The following is a 6,000-nucleotide window of genomic DNA, read 5'->3' as shown; positions in this document are numbered from 1 at the left end:
TTTAATATACTTATTGTGTGTTTTGTTTAAGAATATAAATCAGACCTGGACTGTGTTTCAAATATTCAAAGAGGTGTTTCACTGTACGGTAATAGTTTTACAGTTGGGTAACAAAATACAATTGAATGTGTATCCAAACTCGTCAAAAGAAAATTGGATATTTAACCAAAATAAGTTAACATGTTGTGCATAACAAATGTGTTTATATTAAGTGATGGATGCTTCTCCTGATCAGGATTGTGCAAGATTTTACCATAATTCCACTGTATTTGATACAAGATGTTCCACTCCCTATAAGACAGTGTGCCAACGAGATGCAGATCTGGGTAAGCACGATATCAGCTATTGATAAACAACAAATAAGAAATAAATATTTGAAAAAAGAGACTATTGAAAGCCTGTATTGCTCATCCGATAAACACATGCTATTATTTGCTCTTTATGCTTATTTGTATCTAGTTAAGCAAAACTGTTGTTCTCTGCACATTTTAAAAAAGAAAATTAACATACATTTGAAGGCAACAAAAAAAAATCATATAAATCGAGAAACAGTTTGGTCATGCATATCTGTAGATCATCATTTCATTAATAATTAGTGTTTCTCACTGTCTTATTTAGTTTGTTTTAAACCAACCCAATAAGAAAACATCATCTTTTAAGTGCAATAGTTCCAAAAAGACTCAGTCATGTTGATATTTGTAAATCGTAATTTGCTAAACAGCTGTTTTTTACAATTCATCTTTACCTAAAAAATGTATAGTGATTTTTCTTATAAAATAAGAAGAACAAGACATCTTTCAAATTGATTTCTCAATATATATAAGACGTTAATTGCCTATTTTAGATTAAGATGACTTATTTGTAGATCTGATTTTGTTGAATGATAGTTTAAAAAAAATGAAAAGAAAAGTATAATAACTCATTTTAAAAGTTGTCAATTGACAACCCTTACATGTTGACTTATTTGTAGATGATATTGTGCGAAACATTTCTATAATTTCACTGAATCCATTGTAGTTTTAGCACAAACAGGAGTAAATCGTCTTCCGTGGGCAATTAATCATATAAAGGGCCAACAGATAAATCGTCGACGTGGACTAATTTGTTATCATGATTGATCTATTATTTTTTAACGTCAGATGCGCGTTTCGTCTACATTAGACTTATCAGTTATGCTCAGATTGAAATAGTTAGAAACCCAAACAAGTAAAAAGTTGAAGAGCATGAAACTTAGCATATAGTAGCCAAACAAACGGTGAAATTTGCAAAATAAAAAAATAATATTCAATATTTAACTTAAAGGGAACACACTGATCGTATTAACCTTTAAACTATCGTTTTCATAATAATTACAGTTTTTACTAAGCCAATTCAAGAAAACAATATTTGTTGAATTAATGTTGTTGGTATTCAGTGAAGGCTATTTAAAAATTAACGTATATTGAACTGTATATTTAAACCTACCTGTTCCCTTAAACAAAATATAAAAAAGCATTTGAAATTGATTATTAACATACAATTCTTTAAAAATTTGTCGGTGGAATTAAATCAAAACAATTTAAAAAATACAACTGAGGCAAGACTTTTGTATTCAAAATCTCAGAGTAGATTATTATTATCCAAACACAATTAATCAGTGAGACGTGACTTTGACCTTTTTGAAAAAAATATTTCCCTTCTTTCAATTTTAAAAATATGAATTATATCGAATTTGCGTATAATTGTATTCCAGTCTTTTTTTCGTCTTACATCTAAAACAATCGTGCCTCTAAACACTTTTTGGGGATAACAGTTGTGTTTGCTATGGCGATTCTGTTCATCACCAATTCGGACTTACTGTGCATCACTTATTGTAGACCTGTTTCTGTACATGGATTGTTATGAATTACAATTAATGTATAAAATCACCAAAGACCTATCGACACAACATTTGAAACAAACATTTGATGGTGCATTTTAGATAATTGGATGATATATTTTTTCTAAAACATGACCACTTTAGTATGACCGCTTAAGAGATTTATTCTGCTCAATGGACTTTTTCAACTGATTTTTATTGTTCGTTCTTAATATGTTGTCCTGTTAAACTACTGTCCCAGGTTAGGGGAGGGCTGTTTAAATCCGCCACATAAGTTTGGTTTGTGGCTGTCCCAAGTTAGCCTGTTATTCAGTGGTTGTTTATGTGTTACATATATTTATTTTTCGTAAATTTTTTATGTAAATAAGGCCGTTAGTTTTCTAGATTAAATTGTTTTACATTGTCATTTCGGGGCCTTTTATAGCTGACTATTCGATATGGGCTTTGTTCATTGTTGAAGGCCATATGGTGACCTATTGTTATTAATTTCTGTGTGATTTTGGTCTCTTGTGGAGAGTTAAATCATTGGCAATCATACCACATCTTCTTTTGTAAATTTAAATTTAAGTGATACTTCCAATACACACTGTCCTTTCGTATACCTCGATATTATATATTTAACGGAAGCTTAAGCCGCTTTTAACGATTTTCTATTGTGTATTATCCATTCTAGATGGTGACGTTCTCTTGCATGTTTATATATTCCAACTTCTTAGATTCGCACGTGTATGTTATAATATTGAATAATTATTACACTAATGTTTTATATCACAAAATAGTCAAAACATTTCCTTACACATTTATTCTGAAATCAGTTGATGGCATGATACACTTTATTTTCCTGTGATATATTTTATGATGATAAGATACTAAACCACTAATGGGAGGAATTGTGCTTGATTTTCTTATAACATTTATATTGAAGACCATATCTGTTAATCAGTTTGATTTAGGTCTCGAGCAAGCATGTCAGTCACTGGTTGTAGTCCTTTGGAATTATGCTTAGTTTCTTTATCATCTATCGGGCTAGGACTTCTTTTAAACTGAGTTTTACTCTACGTTTTGCTGTATTTTTGTTTATTCTGTTTCTACAAGAGGTAAACAGAGAATGTTGAGATCTCACGACACATAAATAAACTCACTGTATTTTTGCGCCTGCCCCTAGTCTTTAGTCTCTGTCTTTGTAATTCGTGTATGTTTTCTATTTTTTTTCGTATCTATATGTTTTGGAGTTCAAAGTGACGTCCATTTTTTGGTCCGAACTCAATATCTCAGTGCTGACTGGCTAGAAATTACAGTAGTAACAACTTAGACTTTTGGGCGACCAAGCCCCCCCCCCCCCGCAATATACATTATATGGTTGAGGGAATCATTAAAAAATAAATGTACCCAACATATTCAAATTTATTCTATGATTTACATATTTAATCATAAGACTGCTTAATCAAGTGTTTTTATCATTTTAATCATGGAATAAATTGAATTTTATAATTTACATATGTTCTTTATGACATTAGGACTTGTTTTTAAATGTAGTTATGTTTTTTCCAGTATTTTTCATAGCTTGATACTTTATTTGTCTAGAAACATCATCTAATATTGACACTACGTCATCTCAGGAAATCACTACTACTCACACTATAACGTCTGAAAGCCCTATTCTTACTACTGAAACAGATCCATTAGTAATAACTAGTGTACAGTTATCGACAAACACGGACACATCTGTTGAGTCATCGACTTCATATATAAGGAAATCAGGTATAGTAGATTTTTAAACAAGAAGAAGCTTACAAATCTAGAATAAGCATAAAATAAAAATATAGTCCATTTGCACTATTCCTGACATTTCCCCAGGTCTTCTACAGGTTAGAGAGCTACCATTTGATTTTTATGAGGGGGGGACTAGAGTTTTGAGTAAATAAAGGCAGGGCGACAATTTTTGTGAAATAAAAAGTCAGGATAAACTAACAAAAAAAGGCAGGACCGAATAGAGTGACAAATAAAAAGGCAGGAGCGAGATTTCAACTAAAAAGAAATGCAGGCCAAAATTTTGCATCTTAGCCCCCACTATGTTCATGTATTTTATTACAATAGTTTATGATAAGCTCTTTAATAGTAGTTAATGAACTAGTTAAGAGCATTGAAAGATAAGCTGTAGAACACTTACTAGAGGCCGAGATGAAACGATATTTAAATGTTTTTTTGTGTAGCTAAGGTAGCCAATACATAGTAGGGACCTTCAAATGTTCAAAAGAAGCCTTAAGCTTTGGTGTGGTTGTGATATGCTTGTTTACTATTTGACTCTCTGTGGAGCGAATGGACTTGAATGAAGATGAATTTAAAATTTCATTCTTAAGAACGTCCGTGTAGTATTTACGGCATACCACCACCACATTGTTTTGAAGTTTATTTCTTATTCTAGAAATATGTGTATTATGTACTCTATTATTTACTTCTAAATTATTTTCAAAATGTGATATTTTCTTATCTACCACATTCATACATTTATTTAAATGAGAATCAAGAGATTTTTTATCAGATTTTTCCCGTTTAAACCACTTTTTACAAAACTAGGAAAGAGCATCTTAGGCTTCTAAACACGTATTTGCGAAAACCAGGAACTTAACTATCAACAATAATACAAAATTTCCTTTATCTGTGTAAAATGATATTATTGAATTGACAGTAGTTTGATATCAACATAACTTTGGTTCAATGACGTTGTTTATGTTTTTCTAAACCAACAACATTTTAACAACAATAGATACAAAATGATGACAATTTGCAATGTTAATAATGACAAAAATATTTGCAATAAGAGATCACTGCAATGTTATTTCAATCATGTCAAATGATTTTTATTTAATTAACACCATATTACTCACTGCTTGCATAAAATTGAGAATGGAAATAGGGAATATAACATGCATTCATTGCCAACAGTTTTTTGTTTTTTTTTGTGTTTTTTTCGTTAATAGGATAATTTGAATATGTTGGTATATAAATAATAAGTAATCAAAAACAAATTACAGTGCTCTTTGACAATTTGCAGCAGTATTAACCACAGTGTCCACTACAAAAGAGCCGGTATCAACAATAGAGAGTGAGACTAGAGTCGTGCCAGAAAAATTATCAACAGCGTTAAAAGTATCCTCCCAGGTATCTCCAGTCTCCAGCAAAACTACGGAACACCTTCAAATGCCTACACAAACGACTATAGCTAAACATACAGATGCTGCTACAGCCCCACAAACACACACGCAAACTAACAGATTGAGACCAACTACTATTTCTTCGCCAAATGGACAATCTAAATGTGCGCAGTCCAGTACCAACTCTTGTCGTTGTCAGAAAAGAACAGTGGCTAATACTACTGAAAACCAAACATTGCAAACTTTGAAAGTTACAGATTATATTTGGCTAAATAAATGTGCCATGCAACCATTAATAGATTCTGGCATGGTTAATGTAGAAAATTGTCCATATGTGTGTAAGTGCTCACTAAAAGGTAGCACAACATCTCAAGAAGAGATGTTTGCATGTGTAAGGCGACCATAATACACGAGTAAATGTACGACCCTGCTTTGTATTCAGTTTAAGGAAACCCTTTATTATCGCTAGAGTGTTTTACAAAGCAATGTTTTAGTAGCAGCTGAGATCACCAGAGATCACCCTATGTTTTGGTGGGGGTCGTTTTGCCAAATCTTCATTTTTCTATGTGTGTTTTATGTACTATTAATATTGTTTGTCTGTTTGTATTTTCCTTTTGAAGCCATGTTTGTTTTTGATCTTTGAGTTTGGATGTTCCTCTTGTATTTTTCGCCCCTCTTGTAGAAGATTATCTTAAGTCAACCACTATTTTCAGAATACCAAATTTGATGTTATTGTTGTTGTTTTGTGCTTATGTCTTAAATGACGAATACTTCTGTCAAATAATACAGAGTAATAAATTAATGTACGCATTTGTAGATAATATTTCACAGTACACTTAATGGTAGTTTGATTTGGTTAGAATACAAAAATATAAACGTATACCTGATTATTTTCTATATGCCGAACAGTTTGGGTTTTTTTTTCTATCAGAAAATGCTGGTTACTTTGAATTAGGTTGTCAATGCATTCCTAAACAATGTATCCGA

At 31.5% G+C, this 6,000-nt stretch overlaps 1 long non-coding RNA gene across 1 annotated transcript; it reads left to right on the top strand.

The window, feature by feature from the left end:
• The first annotated feature begins 270 nt into the window (after nt 1–270).
• LOC139486933 (uncharacterized) lies at nt 271–5,058 on the top strand. Its single transcript, XR_011655688.1, has 3 exons — nt 271–326; nt 3,443–3,619; nt 4,914–5,058. It is a non-coding gene; the product is annotated as an uncharacterized lncRNA (long non-coding RNA).
• The last annotated feature ends 942 nt before the right edge of the window (nt 5,059–6,000 follow it).

This window comes from Mytilus edulis, chromosome 8, assembly GCF_963676685.1.
Source record: "Mytilus edulis chromosome 8, xbMytEdul2.2, whole genome shotgun sequence".
NCBI lineage: Eukaryota > Metazoa > Mollusca > Bivalvia > Mytilida > Mytilidae > Mytilus > Mytilus edulis.
This window is presented reverse-complemented; position numbering and strand designations above follow the sequence as displayed.